Here is a 25,150-nt window from a genome sequence, read left to right on the forward strand (position 1 = left end):
CAGCGGTGTCCCGGAGCACAGGAGGGTTTGGGGGCGTCGAGTCTCCTTCCTTTTAGGTCTTGTGGGCTGTGGGTGATGTGGCGGCAGGCTGGGTGTGAGCCATTAGGATGTGTAAGAACACTACAGATAAAGTAATAGAAGAGTGATGCGGGAAAAATGAGGGTGGGGAGGGAGATGAATGGAGGGGGGGATAATTTTCGCAGTGTAGGGCTGCCTGTGGTCTGCAGTGCCCCATGTGTGCATTGCGCACAGCGGAGCTCATCCCCAGCGTTGGGGGGCAGAGATGATAATCCACCACAAAATATTGTTTAATTGTCACATTATTTAATAAAGTTTATATTTCCCCTGGTAATTAATGAAAATATTACATATGTGTAGTGCTGTGTATGGATTTTGCTTTTGCTTTGGTAACATTTTTTTAATGAAAGCCCAGTTTTTGTGGTGCCATATTCTCACTCCTGTGGGAGAGCAGTGCTTCACTCAGATCAGCTCCCAGAGGAACCGATACCTCCAGTATTTAAAAAAATAAATAAATAAAAATAGGAAAAAAAAAAAAAGTCCTGAGAATGCATCAATAGCTGGAAAATAGGCTTCAGGACTAGCCAGGATAAGAATAAGGCTACCTATATAAAGAGCATGGTTTTCTTAAGCAGCAGGGGATCAACTTTATAAATGTTATACCTTGCTGAAAAAAAAGGTTATTTGAAGACATTATTTCTAACATGACGAAAACAGTCAGGAGAGAGACATTGATGGCAAAGAGGTGTGTTTCTGTTACAGAAATGTGCTGCCTTTGATTCCACTTTTCCCTTTCTTTCCCATTAAGAAGAGAGGAATGGTAATTTACTTGTTTTATTTTTCTCTGCTGTCTCCAACTCTTCCTAAAGTTGGAGAAAATTCAAGAGGGACAAACTAGGCAACACAGAATCTGAACACGTTTTCTTCCATGGACAGATTAAGGAACTGAGGAATGTAATTTGCAATTAAAACCAAAACAAATTTGTACTTGATGTTCGTTATGAGCTCAGCTTTGTATTTTGTTTTGAAATGTTTCCTGAAAAAGAAGAAGAAAATCTACAATGATGTTTTCTTATAGAATTAGGTTTTTTTAACTGATTTTAGAGGCAGACACTTCAGTCCTGTTGTGTAGCCTGGACAACCTGACTGGTTACTACCATTGCACTTGCCTGTCTTCAGTAACAATATGAATGGGAGGGAGCAGAACTCTTGGATTGCTTTGCTGATTAATAAAATCCATATCATGAATCTCAAGTACAAGATCAAAGTTGTGTAAGAGGAAAAATAAAATAAAAGACAAGCAAGAAGGAAGCATAAGAAATGAAACTCATGCTGAAGATGTCTGTACATCTCATTAGTTTTTATAAGATGCAATCGTTTGTTTTATATTTGTGATTTCTTTGCATCAAATTTGTTGCAGAAATTATTTTGCTTAACCCCAATAATATGGGGAACTGCTAAGCTGTTCTCGAAATGTAAAATATTTTTCTTTGTGATGTGGTTTTTTGGGTTTTTTTTGTTGGGTAACTTCATAATGCTGGTAATATAATTTATTTGATCTGCTGAGGTAAAAGCAAGATGAAAAGTGTGAAAGAAGAGTTGGTATTTTAATCTTCTTTGCTGCTAAATGCAATTTGCCCTGTGTTTTTATTAAGAACACCTCCAGAAACGCTATGCTTGGAAAAACTAAATAAATAAAAATCCTAGTAACACATAGTTCCTGGAAGCTCTTCTAGTTCTTTAAGCTTCTTTATTCTCATTACTTTTTTTTTTTTTTTTAACAGTTAATTCATGTATTATGTGTAAACTTCAGCACTTTTGTCCCACCCATCTGGAGCTTTGTATTACTTTTTTTTTTTTTTTTTTTGCTCCCCACTTACATGTATAACAGCTCTTTCTTCCCTCCTCATCTGAGATCTTTTTCTGAAAATATATTGGTAAATTTGAAGAGAAGTGTGATTTCTAAAAGAGCAGTATTCTCTTATTTTATTTTTAATGGGTTTGGAAATGGGAGCAAATTGTTCATGAGGGCATAGAGGAGCAGTTGGCTGGAGGGAAAGGTATCAGAGGAGAAAAAAGAAGGAGAGGTAGAATTAAACATGACTTTTTCTTGAGCTGCATGTAGCTATTCCTTGGAAATAATTCATGTTTTCAATCTTATTTGAATGTCTAACTGATTTTAGAGTGAGAAGTATTTAATTAGGGATTAATGAAAGGCCCTTTTATATTACAAATGAATGTGCCTTCAAGCTAATTTCCTCTGCTTTAAGTCCCACAATGCTGAACTTCTAATTAAAAGTTTGAAATAAGTAAAATAAGCAAATGAATGTCTTCATGACAAAATATATATCTAAATATGAAACTGTAGACTCTGTACCTTGACCATCCCATTTTAGCAGAGTTAATCTGCTTGTTCTTTAGTGAATTTATGCTGCATCTGGCTTTTCTTCTAACTCCCTGGAGTCAAAAGAAGGGACCTTTTATCTTAGTGTTGAAATGTTTGTCTTGTTTTGTGGGTATCTTTCTGTAAGTACAGTTCCCAGTTTAAAAGTTTTACACCATAGTTTTGCTTCACGTTGTCCTCATTGACCTCCATGCTTATCTCACAGGGCCATTTGAGAGAACCAAAAATGCTAGCTGTTCTCTCAAACTCTTACACTTCTTTGGACCCAAGAAAGAGCAACGTATGAATCCAATCAACAATACTTAGTAACCCTGCATTGATTTCCCTTTTGCCAGCCTTTACTTGAGATGATAAAAGCAATTGGCAATATCTGTCTCATTTACTCTACTGGGCCAGCTCAAGTCAGATTTTCAATCACACATCTTTTCTGTTTTCTCCCGCCTATCTTTCTCTTTATTTGACTTTGAACAGCAGTGGGAATTTGAGTTCCAGTGAATCCTGTATCACTGAGAAGGAATTTCTAAAGAATATTTTTTTTTAATAGTTGAAAGAGCATTCCTCAGCATGTGAACTATGATTGTATGTATGCGTAAGCACTGTTTGCAGCCTTGGTCTTCATAGGTCCCTGGAGGAATATAAGTAAACCTCAGCAAGCTCATTAGTTAATTCTCTCCATACTACCATTTATTTTCCCTGCCCCCTTCTCTCCCTCTGGTTGGTGGGGAAACCCCTAAGATCTGACAGTGAACTTTTGGTCTCAATAAAGCAGTTATACAGGGTTTGGGTGGAATTTCTGTGAACTTCACTAAGAGGGAGAAAATGTGGAAAATGCTTCCTCCAAGCAAAATATGAACAAAATGTTGTGATTCATTAAGCTCCTTCCTATTTGCCTGCAAGCGAGAGCCTCACAGTTATTCAGCTGAATAGTGCGTGGCCCTGAGGGGGCAGAGCCAAAAGAAAAAGAGATGGCAGTGGTCCAAAGAGCAAAATGCGTGTTTTCAGGAAAACTAGGAAATTTTGCTCCAGGCACATCCCAACTTGAACAGTGAGTTTGTTATATTGGGATTTTATATTACTGTTTACTTTAGTTTTAAATGCGAAACAAACACTGCTTTCTAATGCTGCTTGATATCTGGAGGGTGCTCCACAGAGTAAACCATCTGCTTTATTGTTTCATATGTATTTAAGTTTTGCATGTAAGTGTTTCAAGTTAGGTTGCATGGTCTAAGGACCAGGTACTTCAGCTGGTTTTGGCCTAAGTTTGTATCAGCTTTCTCGTATTGTCATTTCTTTGGCTGTTTCTGAAATACAAAATAACGTTGGTTAATGTTAGACATTTGATTTTCTGCTATCACGTTTGTGTAAATTTGCTTGGAAAATTCAAATGCTTAGCTACATCAAGGAGAAAAATTACTGAAGGCCGATGGTGGGAATACGAGGATGTGCAGTTGAGGTGCTTGCAGGAGAGGGCAGTCGTGTTGTGTACAGTATCGCTGGGCGCCTTCCAGCACTGCCCACGTGGCGCGGCATCTGAGTCCCAGAGCCTGTGCTGCCCTCCGCCTACAGGAGAGGTCTTTGTAGGGTTGTGTCCATGACAGGCAAGTGGAAACAGAAGCCTAGCAGTTCTCTCTTAGCACAAATAAAACCCTTTCAAGGGCAAGATCTACCTGAGGACTTGGTAATTTTACGGAAATGAGTGGATGTTTTGTCTGTGCTACATGAGTAAATAACTTGAATCCTGGTTAGTATGCTGGACTGATGTTGCATGTTCCTCTTTATTGTAACTTGCGTAAAAGCCCTCACTGACCGAACATTGTACTTGGTGTTAGCTGGGATCTGGGGCTACCCACAGCTGGGAGTGCTTGGCCTGGGGACACAGCCATTCACAGCCCAGAATAATTCCTGCTCTCTCTTTCCTTGCGTTTACTGCACGTATACTGCTGTGTGGAATGTGTTGTTTACAGTGCATTTTTAGACAGGATTTTGTTTCTAATTTACAAATGCAAATCTTGTTTTGTAATTGAATTTCTGGTCACTTCTGGCATAGCATGTTCAACTGTCCACATAGTTGTGCAAATCATGTTATTTTCTCCAGAACTATCTTCCAAAAGAAAAGGTTGTGGAAATGTCTGCCTCCTCCCAGCAAACAGGAGGGTTCGTGTTGGCATGTCACTGCCAACCTAAACATCCTGTAGACTCTTAACTACCTCACTTTATCTGTGTGTATGGTAAATGTTGCTGAGCTGTAGCTTGTTTTCCTGCCACATAGTACTTGATTGCTTGTGCTCAGTGACATTCAAAGTATTTAAGAGCGGAATATCTGGAATACTTTACGCAATTTCACATCTTAATACATCATTAATTATTCTGTCTGTGTTATCTATCAAACAAATAGTGGAAATGACAAAATCATTCCTTTTTTTCTTTCCTTTTGTTGTGGTCATAACTGCCTAAATGCAGCTGCAGACTGCAGTGGTAAGAGGACAGCTGGGGAAAGTGACAAAGAGTAGAGATAAGTGATTAAAAAGATGAACTGTGAGCTTAATACCTTGAAGTAACGAACAAAATCCAGGGCTATACTCACCCTTTTAGTTCTCAGCTTGTCCTGGTCTGGTGTGGGGTCTTGGCACAGCTCCTGGGGAGCCTATTGAAGACAGTCCACATGAATCATGGTGCCTGATGTGGGACACTAAGACATTCATTAACTTCTTGTTCTTAGCTTTGCCTTTGTGCCACTGCATTTGCAAGTGAGGTGATGCAGAGCAGAGCTGTGGCACTTCTATCTCCAGAGCCCTCCTGATGTATCAGCAGCAGGAGGTCCCATCTCCTGGACACCCACCAAAAGACGTTCTTCTTCCCTCTATTCATGAGGCACGGAGCTGTATTGGAGTAAAGCTCAGACAAACAAACATAACAACCAAGACCAGCTTTATCCTTCTGCGAGGAAAGGCTGTTTCTTGAGACTACCCTCTATTTGTTTTATATAAAGTTTCCAGCTGTTTCAGAAATTCAGCTGACTGCCTCCAGATGAAAATGGTAAATTGCAAGAGACCCCAAAGAGCTCTTGCAGATACCACCACACAGAGATTTTACCCAAAATGTTAGAAAACCATGGCTGCTGAGAGGAAATGGAAAAAGAAATACAGATGCCACATGGATCATCTCTGCTTTGTGGGAAAAATGTTGTTTTAGCCCCAAATTGCGAGGAGAAAAAGTTGTGAGCACTGCAGGAGCTGTGGCGCCGAAGGAAGGAGCTTACAACAACCCCAGGGAGGGGGGCCAGGGAAATCTGAGCAGCGCACGGCACAGGAGCAGCTCATCTGCTGTAGCTGGGCTCATGGCTGTTAGGTATGGGACAGTAATTCAAGACTCCAGGAGCCTGCTAGTGGTGTGAAGGAAAAACTTGGCCAACCTGTAGCTACACACAGGTTTCTGTTGTCTCTTTCCACCAGGAGATATGTGGTGGAAGCTGTTTGTGTTCTGGGGCTTTAAGAAGCAAATACAAAAATCAGCATGTCTTTATGGGAAGTGTCATCAGATCACTCATGCCCGGTCACTCATAGTCCCAGGCACATCAGAGCTCTTAAATTATTTTTGTCTAGGAAAACAAAAGCTTAAAATAAGTGTTCAGTGAGTTGAGCTCAGAGCTTTAGAATAACTTGTCTTGAGTACATTACAGCACCCACATCCTATTGAATCACACTGTGTGTAGGCTCTTGGCAGAAGCAACTTCACATCTGTTTTAAAATTTTTGAATCTCTCTTAATATAATAAAGATAAAGTTTATGAGTCTTTAAAACTGTGGTGTGGGAAAGGGTCGGCTGACTGCTGAAAAGCTGGTGTGATGATCAAAATGAAATAACAAGAATTGACATGGTCTATATTATAAAAACATGTCTGACATGAAAACAATGGCTTCTTCTAATCCTTTAAGGCTGTGTGACTATGGTTTGTCCTGTAGATGCTGCTTTCAACTTCATTTAACTTTGGCTTGGAAAGGGGAAGACTATAAAAATACAATAAGTTGATCTGTGTTGGGATGGCTTGTGGTGCCATGCTACTATCAGAAGTAACAAGCCACCAGAGCATAGCTGTAGGGCAGCTTCTCAGCATTACAACTGGAACTACTGAGTGTGTGTCTAGACATGGCTGGTTCAGCAGTTAATCCAGTAGAGGAGATGAGGGCAGTAACCTAGAGATTCAGTGAAGAGTGAAATGATAATTGTCAGATAATTTCAGTAAAGCTTTTTGAATGTCATCTCATGGTCTTGGATGAAGTATTACAAATCTATGGCCTGCTAAGCTGATGTGAATGATGAAAATGTTAAATGGGTAATGCAAAACAGATGGGTATAATTAGCATGCAACTAGATGCTGCTAACGTATGTGAAGTAGTTATTTAGCTTAGTAAACCAGAACAGTTGTTTGTCCAATAACTAACTAATCCTTCTTCTCCTTAATAACCAAGTCTCTTTACACCCTGGGTTATACTCTCAAGAAACCATGTTGGGAAAACCTAATTTACATTGATTGTCCTCTATTGCTGTGCCTATTTGCTGTATTTCAGTTGTCAAACACTGCAAGGTGTCAGTAGTGCTTGCTTTCTAGTGAGCTAATTAAGTAAAGTTGCACCTATACAAAAGGAAAAGACTTTTGATTAAAGGCAGTGTTTTGTAAAACAAAAATTACTATGTTAAAAAGATTTAAGATCAGTGCTTTGACTTTAAAAAAAATGGATCAAAAAAGCTATTTTGCCACAATGGTTTGTCTGAAGAATACATTTATTTATTTATTTATTTTCCTGTAAAGGAAAAACAAATTGTGGGTCTGAGTATATGAAGTGGTTCTCATAAACCACAAAAGTTATTCTGACCCTGTGATTTCACATTCAGTGGCATTGGTGCTTGTGACTTGTTTTGCTCAGTGTGGCGCTGTTTGTGTAACAACGTACTGGTATGTATCAAGGGATGCATCTGGCATGCAAAATAAAACCAGAGGTTTTGTTCTCATACAACACTCGTGGAACCAAGAGCTGAGCGAGGTTTATATCAGGTATTTTCTATAAATATGGTCCACACTTGGATGCTATTTTCTTATCCCTTTGATAAGTTAAGATAGAGAATATGTAATTATTATAGTTTTGAAATTATTATTGAGTACGGTAATTATTATAGGCTATAAGGGGTCAAGATTCTGTTGTAAACACTGCAATTGGAAAAAGAATTTGTTTATGGCAGTATCACAAGAAGGATCTTAGATGCCTTTAAGGTAAACAAACAAAAACGAATCTCTGAGGTTAGCTTGTGGCTTGGAGTCATCGCTTTTCCACAGGATTGCCCCAGTGGTTTGGTAAATTTAATGTTCTTTCATGTTATTGGCTCAATTGAAACAATGAGAAATGTGAAACTAGTACGATGTTGATGTTGTTGACATAGTGAATGCTACATCTCTAAGTCCAAGCCAAGCGTAGGTGGCAAGTCTGCACATGTAATTACTAATAGCTCTCTGCCTGATCAGCAAGCAGTTACTTGGTACTTCCACAAGCCAGGGTCCAGTGCTGAGTTCAGTTTTACAGCTGTTTGTGTCTGAGTTTCAATGCCTCACTACTGCTGTTTCCAGAATTTTTGGAGAAGAATTCTCTGTAGAAATTATTCTTTCAAATGTGTATACTCTCGCTACACACACGGTGTAAGCCTCGGAATTAGGTGTCATCAGGTCTTAGTGGTAAGTTAGTAACACAGTGTTTGAAATACAGAATAAGCAGAACTAAAGATTCGTCAGTTTCTGATTCTGATAGAAAAGACACCATCTGTGTTTGCCCTGCAAAACATTGCATGTATCTGGAGCAAGCTTGCTCTTTGCAGAGGGGCTCCAGTAGAGAGAGATCCAGAGCTGTCAAATAATAAATGTTACTAATTAACAGGTGGCCTCCAACATTTGTAGTCCTTGCTGATCAGATGGTATATTGCCCACGTTGTGTCATGGACCACTGTGTGCTAGAACAAGGAGGTAAAACCAACAGATACATATATTTATTTTTTTTCCACTGATGGTAATAGCCTCACTAAATAAATATTGAAAGAAACTAGACACCAATACTTCTCTGCATAGAGGCCAAAAACTAATGTTTTGTTGGTTCAGTTCAGCTAATAAATAATTCTTGATCAGCTTTGGAAAGTAATCTTTCACGTGTTTGTGATGGAAGTTTCTCCATAGATCTGTATCACAGTCACTGACCAGAAATTTCCATTGTTTGTGGAAGTTACTCATTTTCAGGCTCAAGACAAGTATCTCCTTCAGAATATGACAGATGGTGCGGGGGGGAAGGACTGAAGTATTCTCCTCAGGACACCAGGGCTCTGGAGCAGCAGGGCGCTCCCCTTGGCATGGCTGCGGAGCAGGGCAGTGCAGCTGGCAGCTGGGTGGGTGCTGCTGGCTTGAAAGGGCTGGACGCAGGAGCTGGCGGCTTCAGTGTTTTATTAACTTGTCATGAACACTTAGGCTCCTGTAGAGTTGGGTAAAGATGAGGCTTTCAGTGCAGAAATCTCAGTTAGGAATGAATGATTGTACCACCAGTTGGCTTTTCTTGGAAGAGAAAGAAAGTGGATGGAGGGTCATCCTAAACATGCCTGCGTCATCAAGGAAAAACTTCTCTTGAAACCAAAACGAAAGTGCATATCCAGAAAGTGTTTTGAACCTATCCACTATTTGATTTCTACTGCTTGTAGAAATTTAGTGAGGTAAGAGCGACATCTAAAATTTAGAAAGACGATTTAGCACCATTTTGCTACGTGTATTATTAGTGCATTTTAGTTTTTCTGTTTTATGCTTTTTGATCTGTAGCATACATTGTCTAGCTTTAAATAATTTCTCTTTGTTTCAAATGTACATAGTAAATATCACTACTGGAACATTTATGTGATATTTGAAGTTAAACCAAACAGTTACTGTACGACTATTTGTAAATTATAGTAGTGGCAGAAAAATCAATTAGATGCTTGTTGTAAAAATGATTATATCAATTGCCTTTTTGTTTGTTTGTTTGTTTTTGCTTAATGCAGAACTGGGATGACAAGAAAATCAAGTTATTGTTCTAATAGCTTCCTATTGGAATAGTAATTATATTTGGTACCAAATTCATGATAACATTCAGTTTCGTTACTTTACATTGCAGTACATGCAGCCAAATGATACAGCTATGAGAACTGTGAATTTATGGTCATGGCTTCATAAAGTCTTGCTGTATTTTAATTATTTTATTTATTCATTCTAAAATGGTGAATGTTTCCAGACTTTTGTTAGCTATATATGGGAGGGGAAAAAAAAAAAAAAGAATCTGCTTTATAGTTCTTTGGGTATCTCTAAAAAGCTTGAAAGGAAGCTGGAATGCTGTTTAATCATACTGATAATATCTATGAATATATTGTATATGTGTCTGTAAATAACTGTGTAAAATATATTTATAATAGGATGGCAGTAACTATATACTTATGAATTTCCTTCCCCTTCCCCTCAGTGCTAGTACAGAGTGTATTCTTTGGCAGAACCACTGATAAGGATATGACACTCATAAGGGAACTGCTGTTCCTAATGTCATTAAAATCTCTTGAGTACTTGGTGGATATTTCTTGTTCACTTAATTAGGGACAGAGGTAACAGTTCTGGTCTTTTTGTCTTCATACAGCCATGTGAAGAGGTAAAACAGACCCAAATTGCTTGTACTTAGATATGGCACCTGAAGCTTTTCTTAGTTATCTTCAAGTGACAGATAACAATAAATTTCTGTAAGCAACATAGCATAGGTACAGTCAGATGTTAAGAAGAGGTCTTGAATTTAAAATCAAATCATGAATTTTGCTACAAAAATAGGCTCATCTTCAGGATATTTCTGTTGCTCTGTGTGTATCTGGATATCTGAATTAAGAAAAAGCTTCTTCTCCATGTGGACAGCTGAGCAGTGGGCTCCAGTGTGCCCACAGAGGTTGTGCAGTCTTCATTTGTGGAGGTTTTGAAGACTGGACTGGATAAAGCCATGAAAAAACAAGTCTGACCTCAGAGCTGACCCAGTGTTGGACTATGGACATCCAGGCTTCCTTTCCAACCTGAATTATTCTGTGACTGTAAGGTCTTGGGTGAAGATCAGGAGGAGATAGATATCTTATTTCTATTTTTGTTGGCTCCAGTATGCACAAGAAGATAATACTCTTCAAACCGAGGCATTTGTTCTGGTATAATGCTTTTACTGGTTCAAAATAATTTCCCTTATTCTCCTTGTCATTTAGTATTATTTCTCTCTCAGTGAATACTCTTAGTAGAAAGTCATGCAATTAACTGAGTCATCCACGTTAGTCACTCCATTTTTATTCTATGAAAAGACTTCCGTACATTTTCCGTGGCTTATTTTGTTGTGACTCTCCAGAAATGACACAGATTCATTGTGAGAGAAACATGGAAACAGCCAGTGAATCTGTTTTTATAATGCAACGTTTTTCGAAGTAGTTTCTGAACTCAGATACTAATTTTTAAAGAAATCCATCTCAATAGTAAGGATTTCTGTCTTGCTTTCGCTGTATGTTTGGCTTTCATTATGAAACTAGAGCTCTAATTTTTTAATCTAAATCTAGTAGGATGATAACTTCATTTTTTTGACATATACTTTCCAAAATAAATTTCATTGCTTCCATGAGTTGTCTACATCTGTTTTGTGAAACATAGTTTAAAGAAATTACTCAAGTACATGATGATTATCTATTATGACTGATTGAGTCAGTATATCAAAAGCACAGGCACACAATTAGAAGCTTGAGATTACAACATCTGAATGGCATGTTTGAATGCTCACATATAGCATGCAAACTTTGTTCTTAATACTGTGATCATTATCCACAGCGGTACAGTATGTATCATATAAAACATATCAGTCATTTGGAATTCAAACAAGTATCTAATTTAGTGATAGATTGTGTTTAAGTATAGGGAAACAACTGCAGGAATTACAATTTTGACTAATTTCTTGTTCATACACTCATATTTTCCAGTGGGATTTAATGGAAGAGAGATGTGTGAATTTGTCATATTCAGGTCAAATTCTTGCATGTTAATGAGTCAGCTTAAAAATTTCTTCTGTAATTGCACTCACTTTTAAAGTATTTTTGTTATTCAATATGCTGCAATCTGGTACATTAGGTGAAGATCAAGATGAAACAGTACAATTATTTTTTTTGTCACGGAAAGGAAAGATTTAAAAATGAAAAGAGGTTTGGCTGGTGGAGGGTTTTTTTCTTTTTTCTTCTCAGAATGATGCAGGTAGATCTGCAGAAACTCTTCTTTGAGTTTTATTAATGTTCACAAGGTATCAAGGTTTTGGCTTTCTTTCAAGCTGCAAGGTTGAATGATAGTGTTATACTACTGCTATAAATATCAACTGTGAAAGCAAGCAGTCACGATGAGCAAGTCCTTTCAAGCTGTGTAGACTCAAGCTTTCCATAGTGCAGATGTAGTTAGATTTCTGTCCCCCTCTGAACCATGGTGGAATGCTCATTTGAAGGTGGAATTTAATATGGCATTAAAAATATCAGAGATCAGGTACTGTGTATGCTGCATGTGTGAATGACCATTTAATATAGAACGTATACCCATTTAAAGGGCTCGGAGTAGATACATCATAGTAGTATAAATTAACAGTAGATAAATCTAGTCTGTTCAACAAGGGATCAGACTTCATGACCATGGTAGTCCATTCTGGTCTGAAAATCTACAGAGAGACTGTCATTTGGTTTCTGTCATTTTTTTGTTTCGTGTCAGGCATGTGAATTTTGACTTAAGTAGCATTAGCATTTATTCTCCTTTCTCCTGCCCCTTGTAACCAGAGAATTCTTGCATTTAGTATTCAGCTTAGCCAACTATTTATAATACAGGGAAAAATTAGTTTCATTTCCTCATGTCTAATGGAAGCAATCATTCATTTCGCAGATCCTGCCATGAAGGACAGGGGGACTTGAGTTTGAGAGCTGCAGAGGGAGTCAGGTGGGCAGGAGGACAGCTGTCCTGATGTGTCCTTTCATTTGTCCTTTGGCTTGAAGGAGCATTTTCAACTGAGGCTGGAAAGGCATGTCATATTGCAAATGGACTGATTAGTAGTCTGCTCGGTACTCAAGATTTCTTCTCTTCCCTTTCTTTTCTGTCTTCTTGCTACAACTTTAAAGTCTTTTCTATCCTGACCTGGAAATACCTGTTGTCTACATTGACTTGACAGGACGAGGGGGAATGGGCTAAAGTTGCGCCAGGGGAGGTTTAGGTTGGATATTAGGAAGAACTTCTCTATTGAAAGGGTTGTTAGGCATTGGAACGGGCTGCCCAGGGAAGTGGTTGAGTCACCATCCCTGGAGGTCTTTAAAAGATGTTGAGCTTAGTGATATGGTTTAGTGAAGGACTTGTTAGTGTTAAGTCAGAGGTTGGACTAGATGATCTTGGAGGTCTCTTCCAACCTAGATGATTCTGTGATTCTGTGAAATTGCACAGTTTTGCATCCCTGGGCCAGAGGCTGTGCAGTGGCTGCTACCATGCTACAGGGACGTGGTAGATGAAGTTTATCAGTTTCCGAGTTGCTTTTCAAAGCTGCACATTTAAAACTTTTCATTTAGAATTTGATTTTTTTTCCAACACAAACTCCTGAATTATGTAGTGTTTTATGTTGTGCTTTGCATACAAACTAATATTATTTTGTAGGTGCTTCTTAAAATATTCCTTAAAAAAAAAAGTTAGAAGTCAATAATTTGGCCTTTTTCTATTCAGTCAGAACTATGTGGGGCTGAGGGATACATCTGGATAGGGATAGACCAAGTCCTTAGCATGCTTCCACCAGAAGTCTTAGTTGTGTAGCTTGATTTAGATTTGTATTAATGTCATCTTATTTACATTGAAAGTAAAAGTGTTGAGTTCTTCCTGTGCGCTGATTACCCTTGAATTTCTTTGGATGGAGGAGCTGTGGTTTGTTCAACTGAGCATGAGGCTTATCGGAGGAAATTAGAAATGTGCTAAGAGGATCTTGATGAAGTTGCTTGGCTAGTCACCTTGGCAGTCTTGCTGTGTGTGTGCATGTGTATTTGTATGTCCCCATAAATATTTCTATGCAGATGTAAGCGTCTCACGTATATTGCATTGGGAGTAATTTACGGATGTCTGGTAGATCCATTTACTTCGTAGCCCCATATACTCTTTCACCACATGACTTAAAGCCTGTTTTCAAAGTGATGCTTGAGTACACAAAACAGGGAAACTGCTTGCTGCGTGGCTTGTATCAATTGAAAGAAACAAATGTCTTTTTGGTTACTTACAAATGCATAACTATTTGAAGAGAGAATTTACAAGGAAAGGCAAGTTGTGTATGGGTGTAATGGGTTATGCAGGCTTCTGGCTGGAGACCTTTAGGCTTTGCTATCTGTATGTATTCTTTTCATTCAGATGCAACGAGACGAATGCAGAGCTTTATTTTATGCATTTCTTTTTCTGGAGAGTGCTGTAAGGAGTTAATTGGAAATGAATCTGAGTAACGCTTTCTATGTCTGCCACTGAGATAATATGAAATCTATCATAGATCAGTGCAAACATTAAAAAGTTATGGATTAAAACAAAAACAAAGCTATAAAGAAAATTCAGAAGGTTTCCTTCCTTGAATGAAAAAATATTTTTAACTGAACTTATTTCACAGTGATTTTTCAAAAATAAATTTCAGTAATAAAAATTAGGATATTATACATTGTGAAAATACAGTGAATTTAAATGAGAGGGGGGCAAGTTGAGGGAGCAAAAATCCTAGAATTAATCAAATAGAGGAAAAAAGTCTAGGCAAAGCATCATGTTATTGATAGGAATGGTAATCTTAACCATTGCTGGAGTGAAGTCTTGCCAAATGTGTTGTTTGCTATTCCCATGCCTTCTCCACCCAGAGTCTAAAAAGAAACATAAAAACCCCAAAGTAAATTAGTAGAGGGTTTGGGAAAAAAAAATGCAGCTCAGGACATCAGCAATGCATGCTGTAGCCAAGAATGGCATTCTGTAGCAGATGTGTTGGAAATAACTGCTTTCAGTGCACATAGCTGTTTAAACATCTTAGTTTAGAATCGAGTATTTGTATCAGAAGATCTCCAGATAAAACAATGAAAAAATCTCTTAATGATGTTGCCCTCAATTTAATAACGAATGGACAGCACACTCTGTTGGTGAAACCAAGCTCTTTGCAATTTATCTGTACATAAAGACGGTACATCGCAGCTTTGCTACATGAAAACACGCAAAGGGCTGGGATGCACTACCAGGTGGGGATATTTTATAACTTTAATATTAGATTAAGAAAGCACAAGCAATCTGGTGAATCGGTCAGTGATTTTAGGGTTATTGCATCTTGAATTTGTGATCTTTGTGAAATATTTGTCCTCATTGGCTATAGAACCATCTTAGAGCTCATATAGAAAGAAATATTGATAGCTGCACCACTCTCGTTAGTATTTTGGTTTTGACATCAGCTCTCTTTATATCATACAAGTAAATTTCCTGCAATTAAAGGAATGGTAAAGGAAAGGTGAGGGCAGGACTGCCATTTTCTAATAACGTTTTTCGGGAATCCCTGACTTTGCAAATAATTTCATGGAGTCTAAAGTTAGACTAAACAGTGTATTAGAAATGTGTCATATGGAAGACTTTTTCTGCCTTGGTAAACAAAAAGGGCATAAAGTTGCTCTTTGTTTGATGTGCCTTCTAGCTTCACATAGTACATTTAATTCTTCCTAGAAATTACTAATACAGCTCATTTGAAGGTTTTCTTCAATGTCTGTATCCAAATTACAAAGTGGTTACTAGGCACACAAACACACGAAAGGAGCTCAACACCAGACTTTCTGCTGTTGTTTAAAGTAAGCAAAACATTTATACTTTCTTTTTTCTCTTCTGCCTAACAGTTCAGAGCACATCATGGTTTTATTAGTTGGTTGACTGCAGTTTTAAGTCCTTTCCCTTCTACTCCCATCACTTCTTGTTTTTCTATGAGGTTCATGCACCATCAAAGTCCTAGTGGGAATGAGACCAGAGCGCAATGTTGTCGGGGGCTCTGGGAGTAGGGTAGTGGAGGGAAGGGAAGGGGGCGTTATATTGATAGGGAAGAGGATCTTGGGCAGCGGTTTGGGGGAGAGTTAAAAGATTAGACAATAAATTTACTTAACAGAGACTAATCTACTGGGACTGAACTTCATATCCTGTTTTGGGATCATATATTTCCTTCTGTGCTCTGGAATGAATCTGTCATCTCAAGTCTAATAATGAGAGGCAGAGGATTTTTAATCTCTGACCCCCTTCCATATAATTTAATAAAGGCTGGCTTCTTTATCGTATTTGGAAATTAATTGTTATTGAACTGTCTCTTACTGCCATTCTGAAAGCACAATTCAGGCTTTTGCATTGTTAAATTTTTAAAAATGGAATTGTATTTTTATTTAATTAGGGCTGACAATGTACTTGCAGACTATTTGTTGTATTCCTCATTTTCAGAGCACAGTTGTTTATCTCAGCATCTCTGTTGAAACAGAGAGATGAGAAGCAGAGTCAGGCACGCTGTTTGCACATTCTTGGCTGTGCATCATCACCAGATTCCATCTGACTGGGGTAGACAGAGGCGGGAGACCTAAAGCTGGCGTGTGACTTTCTGTAGCAGGGAATGATTGTTATGTGGGAAGCTGAGTGGGGTTTGAAATGTGGTAACCACATGCATAATTAGGTCTAAAATCACAAAAGTTGTCCTCCTCCCTCCAACTGACTGCTTCTCATGTGGCAGTGATTACTGCAGCCATGGAAGAGCGGTACCACTGGCCTGACACACTGACTTTGCCAAGCCACACAGTTCTTTGCAATTCATTGGAAAAAGCCTTCCTCAACTCTTGGGAGTCCTAAACATGCTTTGACTGTGGGCCTGAACATCAGTGTGAAAAGTGCTTACTCCCAAGGAAAATTGTGGCAGGTCATGCTGAGATCTCTCTTCTTGCTGTACCCAATTAAGGAAGAGTCAGTGAGGTAGAGCAAAATATAAGGCTGGGCTTCTGACTGCAAAATTAAGAACCAAAAGCATACATCCAGAAAAACATCAACAAAACAACAAAAAAGACCTTCTTTCCTTAAACTCGGTCTGAAATTTAGGTCCGTGTTAAAGCAGTTTTAGGGACTGACATCTGCAGTGGCAGTCCAGCTCCTTCAGTGCAAACTGACCAGTCTCTGAGCATCTCAGATGTGTTATCTGTAATATTCAAAGCATCTTTGAGATCCTGCTATGCACATAAGCCTGTTTACAATGCAATTTCTTTAAATAGCCTTTTAATATAATTTATTTTAGCTTCACAGTTTTTTACTTTTTCATCACAAAAGGACCAAATATGACCAGGGGTGAACTTCAGAACTGCAGAAGTGAATTTTACAGACGCAATTACAAGCAGTAATGCAGGGTTGTAAATAACCATGCAATCATATTCTTAGATACCTGTGAAAAAAAAACTGTGATCTTGACAGTGATTAAGGAATTTTCACACCTCCCTGAAACTCAACGCTAAGCAGACATCTGTGGTTACTTTCCCTTCAGTCGTCTAGGTTGCTGTATCTAATGTTCAATTCCTGTTCTGGTCACCTATGCTCGTTTTGCGGATAATACCGAGGTACGGGAATTGGAGTAGCCTGTGGTGTGATTGCACAAGACTCTTCTGTCACAGTTTATGCAGCATGTTATTTAGTTGATTTGAAAGAGGTTCTTTAGAAAACTCGCGCGTAGCTAATAGAGTACGTAAGTAATGTGAGGGACAATTACTAGTATTAACATAGAGGGCAGTCCTTTCTCTTTGAGAAGATGGAAGTGAAAGTGTGACCTACTTGTACGCTAGAGTTCAGATGCTCAGCAAAGCCAGTGGAGGTGTTGTGCAAGCAGCTGAAGCAGAACTGTGCTGCTTGCCACTGGCCACTCAGTCGGAGTTCTGTACATCGGACATGCACAAGCAAGCGTGCCTCTCAGTGACTTGGTGACTGTGGTGAATGTTGGATTAGTAGGGTGATAAAATCTTGAATTTAAAAATAGAACTAATTTAGGGATGTCAGTCCTCGAGAAAACACGGTTAAAACGTGAATATTTTGTTATGATCATTCATTTCCATAGTAACAGCCAGTCAGACTCATCAGATTCCCCAGTCTCTTGTACATCCTACTATTACCTTGTTGAACAGCTTTTCTCTTCAGAACAAAACCCAGTAACTCTTATTTTCACTAGCTGTAACAGGTCCAGTAATTAGAACAGTAATTTTTTTTCTGGTAAACAGAGCATGTACTTAGCTGGTTTTACAGCAGAAGAAAAATGGTGACAATGGCAGTTTTAGAACTGAGTCTGATAGAATATCTTCTTAAAAAGTAAACAGCAATTATGAAACAAATATTGCTTTGCTTCATCTTGATAAATTGCATTACGTTACTCTACTTTATAGTTTTTGGCTTCAGAGAGACTTCTATTAAACATTTTATATACTGAATATGTTTGGTCCTTCATTTTGGTTGTTTAAGTGGAAGAAAAAAGGATAGATGAAAATGGGCTATTCATGAGTGGTAATGGGAACAAAAGTGCAGATTGAAAGGAAGATGGAGTTGTTTTCCTTGGGAGAGGTGATTTTCTGTAGCGTGGAGACAGGAACACTGGCTTAGAACATCTGGAATGTTTGGCTTATCCACATTAATCTTGAAAGTCAATCTTGTGACTTCTGTGGATTTATTTTTCCCCCATTTTAGCACTCCGAGTCATTAAATTGTCTGCTTCATTATATGCATTAGTACATCACACTCCATAAATCTAAATATTAACTACTGTTCTCATGAATGTAGCTATTATTTCTGGGATTGCTGTCTCTGTGTGTGAATTTATGTTTTATTTTTTAATTTTTTTGAAGGTTACTAAGCTGTTATCTGTTTGCTTAGTAATAAAGACCTAAAGCCTCATCAGCAACCTCATGGACATCTGATAGTCCATTGAAAATGGACAGACTTTCAAATTCCATTTCTGAAGAGTTCTTTGAACTGCTAACTGATGCTATATGGTAAACTTACTTTATTCCCATGTGTGCTCTCTCTCTCTCTTTTATTTTATATTAAAATTCACAGGTGGAATGGGGATGGAAAATGAAGCACCCTCTGTGACTTGTCTCTACTGGTCAGGACCAAGGTGTCTTACACTTGTTGTACAAGTAAATATGACTTCAGTCACCAGGACTGTCTGCAGTGCCTTTCACCACCACCATAAGTGCTTATTACCCAGACACAATCAAAACCTATTTCTGATAGAAAAGCAGGGGGGTTGTTTGGTTGTTTCTTTTTTTTTTTTTTCTTTCTTCTTTAAAAGGAAAAAAAAAGTCTAAAGTCTAGCTAGATTGCCTAAAACCTTAAAAGTTTCAAGCAGTTTTTATTCCACTCTCCTGTTTGGTCTTCTGTAAATAATTTGGGTACCACACTGAAGCACACATTTTGTTTTAAGAAACAAATGCAAGTGACTCAGCATTCCTGATCTATCCTACAAATACTATGAAGGGCTGAAGTTTGTAGTGTATTTTCAGAAGCGAGGATGTAATTTTAGCATTAAGAGGGTTTATTTGACTGATTTTAGAGCAGGAGTGGCTTATGGAGCCAACCAAAGTGGCTTATGATTTATGGTTTTCCCTTTGCTAGGAAGTAGAACTGGGGTATTCTGATGTCTTCCTGTTGCTAGAAGTCAGTTTGCTGTAAATGTTTCCTCTGCAGGAGACATTTTTAGGCTATTTTTTTCTAAATTTTCAAGTTAGCAAAACTGTTTAAATAGAAATAAATCATTTCTAAGCCTGGCCAGAATTAAAAGAGGCCAAACTGCAAGTACTGGAATGGTAAACTATTTTGAATATATTTACAGATATTTTCCTTCCAAAGTTTATATTTGTTGCATTTTGGGTGTGTTACAGCTGAAGAGGTTTTAACAGTTTGATCTCTAAATCCAGAGTTTTAAATAAATCTAAAAGCCTGGAAAATATTGTTACTTATTTCACTAGTGCCATTTGGAAAGGATTTTTCTTACAGTATTTAAGATCCACATGGTGCAAAATAGTATCTGCAGAACGAAAGCTCCTAATGACCTTTGTGTCTTGTACTGAGAAGGAAGAGCTTTCCCACCAAGCCCCTTTTCTTATTCTCTGGCAATGTGGACTAATATTAAATTAGTTGTCCAAATTAGGGTGTGTGTGTTTTTTGTTTTTTTTTTTAAACCATACGAAATTGCCAAATTTGAACAGACAGCTGCTGATTATTCACTTTCTAGAAATCAAAGAAAAAAAGAGAAGGTGATAATCTCTTCTACAGAAATGCCTTTATTCAACAAGTCTCTAAGTGTCAAAGTACTTGGTCATAACATTTTAGAGAAAAGCTGGTCACCTTTTGAGGGTCTTTCATCTTCATCAGGGCAATGTGTAGTGCATGATCTGAAAATATATTAAATGCTTGGTTAATTTGCTTTGTGTCAGTTCACATGTGTTTGTGACAGACGTAGTTAAAATTCAGATTATTAAAATTGAGTATTTATAGTGCCTGTCACATCTTGAGTGCTGTAAACATGATTAAATTCAAAGCATAATATTTAGTGTGTAACTTATTTTTTTAAATTGTAGAATAAATGTGTTGTGGTTTTGTTCAACAGATGAATAGGGACCATCAGTTTTGTGAGCAAGTAAGTGTTGCCTGCAACAGGCTTTCTAATCCTCATGCTCTTCCCCATCTTTCTTGCGTTTCTCATCCCAAGCTGAAAAGCCTTCTTGAGAGCTGGGAGGGAAGAAGGTAACTGCAAGTTTTTAATGTACAGGGAGACCAACCTTACTTTTTGCTAGTACTCTTAGCTGGCTAATCAATCTCAGCTTTTATTTACTTATTTATCTAATCAATCTTAGCGTCATTGAATTTGTCTTTCAAATCCTATATGGGACTTCTGTGTGGAATTGATTTAAGTTACTGTTATTAAAACACTATTCCATGTTTATACTAATAGTGGGAAAAATACTGCAGGCTGTAAGTAACAACCTAGGTAAGGGAATGAAAATGCGTGAAAAAGTTATGGCCAAGAGTGCCTGGCAGGCAGAGAATAATCATCATCTTGGTTTAAAAAAAAAAAAAATAGAATTAGAGAAACAGAGACATAAACACAAGTAGCATGTAACTTAAATTAGTTGCTGTAGATTTTACATTATTCAACAGTGATCATGTATTGAACAGTGAATCTATGTTCTCTGTAAGAATTATCTGAAAAATATTTCAATTTTAATGTGCATTTGAGTTACTAGCATGAAAAAGATGTTCTAAGTTGTTTTAACAAGGGGAAAATATGCATTTGTTTCAGATCTTAACAGCTACTGAAGTTGATAAACTGCCCTGAAATAACACAGCTGAAAAACCTGATATAAAGTTTCATGTTGTAGTTCACCTTCAATTATATGAAATACAAATTATGACCAAAGTGGTACTTTTCAGCAAGTTTGGAGGATGTCATATCTGTGTGTCATAGGGAAAGTTGCAATATGTCTATCCTTGTAACTCATACTTCTCTATGTAGCTTTATACAGTCACAGATGATCTATTAAAAACTATGGATGCCGAAAAAGTTATGAAAACATTGGGTAATATTTTACAGGCTTGAGTTTATTTTTCCAGGGATTTTACCTTTCATTTATCCCAGAGCCTTTCTTGCAGAAACCGGGTGGTGAAAGTATCATGTTACCTTTGAATGAAGGTACATTGAACCCAGCTTTCTCCGAAATGTGGGACATAAAAAATGGAAGTTTGTGGGCACTGACTCATAAAGTAAGTAGAGATGTTGTTTGGCATGAGCTGTGTAGTGTCTTCTCAGTGTTGATGTCCAAACAGGTACGTAGAGGCTGAGTTTCTGTCAGTGTTGGACTTTTTTTTTTTTTTTTTTTAAATAGTTGACATGACAAAGGATATACTGTGGCCAGCAGGGGAGGGAAGGGATTGTTCCCCTTTGCTCTGTCCTCCTAAGGCTCCACCTGCAGTGCTGCATCCAGGGCTAGCGCCCCCAGCACAAGAAGGATGTGGGGTGGTTAGGGCGGGTCCAGAGGAGGCCATGAGGATGATCAAGGGGCTGGAGCAGCTGTCCTATAAAGATGGGATGAGGGAGTTAGGGTTGTTCAGCTAGAAGAGAAAGCTCTGTGGTGACCTTATTGCAGCTTTTTAATACTGCAAGGTGACATAAAAAAGATGGATAGCAATCTTTTGCTTCGGCAGATGGTGTTAGGGCAAAGGGGAATGGTTTTAAACTAAAAGAGGGGCGATTTAGAGGTGTTAGAAGGAAATTCTTCACTCTGAGGGTGGTGAGGCCCTGGCCCAGGCTGCCCAGAGAAGCTGTGGATGCCCCATCCCTGGAAGAGCTCCAGGGCAGGCTGGATGGGGCTTTGGGCAGCCTGGGCTGGGGGACGTGTTGTGCCTGTGGCAGGGGGTTGTGACGGGGTGGACTTCAGGGTCCCTTTCAACCCAAGCCATTCTGTGATTCTGTGAATACCTCTCTTAACCATAACCAAGATGGTGTAGAAGCCTCTATTTAGCAGTTAGAAAAAGAACTTGCCAATTTATGCAAATATTCTTAGACTAAAATTTTTACTGTGAATATTTATGTGAAGAGCAGCTGTTAATCCAAATTAGAAAAAGTTTCCAGACAAATACTACAGAATTTATAAAAGTGATTATTCATACTCAGAAGCTAAGTCTAAAGGAGGCGTTCATTTTTTTTTTTTTAATGCCATGGAGCAATTATCTGTCCTTAGGCTCCAGCCAGAACTATATATGGATCAGTTTTTTAATATTTGAATCTCTTGATGAAATACTTACAACATTTAATAATGTCAATGTCAAAATCATTATTTATGGAACATAAACAGTGTTGTGTTTTTTTCTGTTCAATAGTCTGGGCATATAAATTGAAATATAGCAGAAAATTTATGTCATCAGTGCTGATGGGAACCTTTATAATGAACTGCAATGGAACCTCTTATTTGTGAGGCTGGAGGAGTGCAGTCATTGTAGATCGGGAGGTCTGAAGAACTAGTGTGAGTACGGTGGCTTTGGGTTGTTTAACCTCAGGAAGCAGAATTATCTGTGGAGTAGAATAAGAGCTTAAAATAAGGTGTTTCATGGCTTTCAGATTGTGTTAGCTTTAATTCACACTGTGGTTGCCGGTAGTGGCTGTGAGTCATAAGTCTGGCCAGATTTCGGCAGTGAATGAGAACTGTGAGACCTGCACTTGAGCTTTCCTCAGCAGCCTGCAGGGCTCTACTTTAACGAGACTTTACTCTTTGTCATTAGCAGGGTAGGAGTCCCACCATTTTGCTGGCAGAAGGGAAGTGACAGTGCAACAGCAAGTGAGGGGGCTGTCTGTCTGTCTGTCTGTCAGTAGCTGCAGGAGGCCGGTACTGCTCCAGGACTAGGCTGCGCTGACCCAGTGGTTGGACGTAGGCTGTTTTAATGTGCTTTTGCTCAGCAGCATGCAAAAGTGAGGGCAGGGTGACTGGCGATGGCTCGCTGGACAGTTGATGCCTGCTGTCTCCGTCGTTCTTGTTTTCTTGCTACGAAAGCAGCAGCATGCAGAAGGCTCCATAGCTGCCGGCTGATGCGGTGGCATGGCTCTGGAGCATCCCAGATTGGCTTATGAAGAGCACCAGCTCATGGCCCTCGCGCTTGGAGCAAGCAGAATGACAATTCCTGGAGTGGGCACCGTTGCGATACTACCAGGCTGAGATACTCTGTGAGCAGCAGAGGGCACCATAACCCACCAGCACAGCTGCCTGTGTGAAAGCGAGGAGGAATTAATGTTTGCCTTGCCACACTTTAAGAATTGCTTTACCCCTTTCATCTTCAGCAGAGATTGAAGTTCAGTAATGTTAATGCTTTCTACATGCTTTCCTTTAAGGCTTTGGGACAGTAAAGGGAAATAATTTCAATCTCTCACTATATTGTTAAAATGAATATATCAGGTGAAATGTTTCCTTTTCAATTTCTGTGGAATTCCTAGCTCTGTATTTATAGCACTTGAAAGCTCAGGTGGCCTGCTCTGTGCTTTCAGAGGGAATGAGATTATTCCATTATGACTTAAAATCCTAACTCCAAAGAAAAAAAACACTCCTCTTTTCTGTCGCTCTTGCTCTCACAGAGAAAGGCCAAAATAGATCAACAGGAGATGATTGTTTCAATGGTGCAAGTGGTATTCATTTCATATTGCCAAGGTTGTTGCATGGAGAAAGATATCAGAAAATTAATGAGCAACTTTTCTAAAACACCAACATCTGGCTTGCTTTTCTATATTAAGTGAAAAGAAATGTATTTATTGACATTATCTCTGAAAAGGCCAGAAAAAAATACGAATCAAAGCGAGTGGTTTGATAAGGAAGAAAGTTTTTAAATGGAGAAAAGCCAAAAGGTTTTACTGGGCTGTGTCAGTCCTGCAGTGGCATGGCTCTTCATTTCCTCCCACCTTGTAGCAAAACGTCCTCAGCTTCTTACCCCTGTTGTCCATACAGGTGCTTAATTGAAATAAATTATTGTTTTGGTGGAACAAAATGCTGATTTTTTTTAATGCGAAAGAAGGAAAGGAAAAGTAGGCAGTGAAGCTACAGATATACTATTTTTTAAGCTATAAAAGTTGGCATTAATGTTAATACCAGAGTGTATCACCCCACATAATTTCTCAAGCTTTTTATAGCTTTACTAATGATGCTCTCCTTTCTTTTATAATCTGTTGCAGTCCTACACATTACATTCAATGATGACATTGCAGAAAACATAAAATATAATGTTGGCTGGGATTCCCTTCCCTGGAGGTACAAGACATTTGAGTTAGGTGAGAGAGGGCAAGCAGTTTGCAGTTTTTCCTGGCAGCAGTTCAGTGCGTTTTTACATTTGCTGTGACTCTGAAGAAATGAAGGAAAAAAAAAAGGAGGAAAAACAAGAAGAAGAAAAAAAAAGCCTTTTTATTTGGTCTTTGCATGAAACACCTTTTCTTTTTCTTTTTGTAATAGGTGAAATTTGAGAGCACTTTATATCTTTGGAGACTTTACATTTTTAGCTAGTATATGTCAACATGGCAGAAAACTTTGATTAATAATACCTGTGATGGAGGGAATAGTGGCTCTGGGAGATTTGCAGCTCATTCCCGGAGAGCAAGATTAGGGTATTGGTTGCTAATCTGGCTACTGCTACAGGAACAGAGCAATCTGTATTTAATTCACTTTTTCTGAGGATGAGGGGAAAAAAAAGGAAGGAAGGAAGAAATTATTTTATATGCCAGACAAATGTGTTTTATTTTGATATGTTGTCATGGAAATGTTATGAGAGACCAAACTTAATTAATAATACATAACGTTGTAGATAATGCAGTAGGTAAATCATAGAGTTACACAGATCAGTGAACTGAAACTGGTGTTAGAACAGAAAATTAATAATTTAAGCTGCACTGTTAGCCTTTTTTAAAGCTGAAGATAGGCAGAAGAAGAGATGGATAAATACAGTATTATGGGTAAAAGGAAATGGAGAGAAACAGATGATTTGTGTAATTTATCCAGCCGTCACTTGCAGTGAATATGAAAATCTGTTTTCTGTCCTCTGTTGCTTATAGGTTGTCTTCATTATCTGGTCTGCCTT

The 25,150-nt window shown here is 38.4% G+C and overlaps 1 protein-coding gene and 1 long non-coding RNA gene across 13 annotated transcripts in view; one reads left to right on the forward strand and one right to left on the reverse strand.

Moving 5' to 3' along the window:
* SLIT3 (slit guidance ligand 3) overlaps positions 1-25,150 on the forward strand; it is a 512,565-nt gene that overhangs the window by 175,653 nt on the left and 311,762 nt on the right. The window lies entirely within an intron of this gene.
* Positions 1-25,150, reverse strand: part of LOC308177622 — a 109,724-nt gene that overhangs the window by 47,024 nt on the left and 37,550 nt on the right. Inside the window, exon 2 of the long non-coding RNA XR_013939274.1 lies at positions 1-23,298. This exon is cut by the window's left edge and continues 47,024 nt beyond it. This is a non-coding gene — a long non-coding RNA (uncharacterized lncRNA). The remainder of the gene's footprint in view (positions 23,299-25,150) is intronic.

The sequence above is a fragment of the Anser brachyrhynchus genome, assembly GCF_964034855.1.
Source record: "Anser brachyrhynchus genome assembly, chromosome: 14".
NCBI classification, from domain to species: domain Eukaryota; kingdom Metazoa; phylum Chordata; class Aves; order Anseriformes; family Anatidae; genus Anser; species Anser brachyrhynchus.